This window comes from Mastomys coucha, unplaced genomic scaffold (genome assembly GCF_008632895.1).
Source record: "Mastomys coucha isolate ucsf_1 unplaced genomic scaffold, UCSF_Mcou_1 pScaffold6, whole genome shotgun sequence".
Lineage (NCBI taxonomy): Eukaryota > Metazoa > Chordata > Mammalia > Rodentia > Muridae > Mastomys > Mastomys coucha.
In genome coordinates this window covers 117,742,628-117,743,252 of record NW_022196912.1, presented here as the reverse complement: position 1 = coordinate 117,743,252, position 625 = coordinate 117,742,628, and positions in this window count along the sequence as shown.

The window sequence follows — 625 nt, the reverse complement described above, 5'->3', positions numbered from 1 at the left end:
GAGGAGACAGTGACCGGAGGTGACAACTCTCTGAGGTGGTAGTGGTACAGGGTCCCATGGAACAAACACCCAACAGCCCACAGAGTGAGCTTTGTGAGAAAAGCACCAAAGACAATACCTACCCTTTAGAAATAGAGTCCCTCTTAATCCTGTTCAGAAGGAAGAAGCAATAAATACAAAATTACCAGACACATTTCCAGCACAAAGCATGGTGTAGTATGGGCTACAATAGCCTTAGAAAGGAGGGAGGGATACTGCTGTCCTGACTGAGCAGAAAACACTTGACTGAGCAGAGAGCACCTTTGATGTGAGCAGAGAGTGCCCTTGACATGAGCATGGCTCCTGAGGATCAGAACAGCAGACAAATCAACTCTACTGTACCATCCCTAGAGTGACTGAGATCACATGACACCTTGGTTGAAGATTATTCTGTGGGCAATGTGGAATCAGTGAAGGCTGTGGAGCAGGAGATTGACTTCACAGGTAGAAGCAACAGTGTGTGGACACATCAGGTAAACCTTTTCCTAGTAACGTTGTGTAGCTACAGATCCCTGCACAGGTTTTGCTCCAGTCTGTTTTCTCCAGGGAGCCTCCCCAGCCTGCTCACACAGCCCAGGCTCCCTAG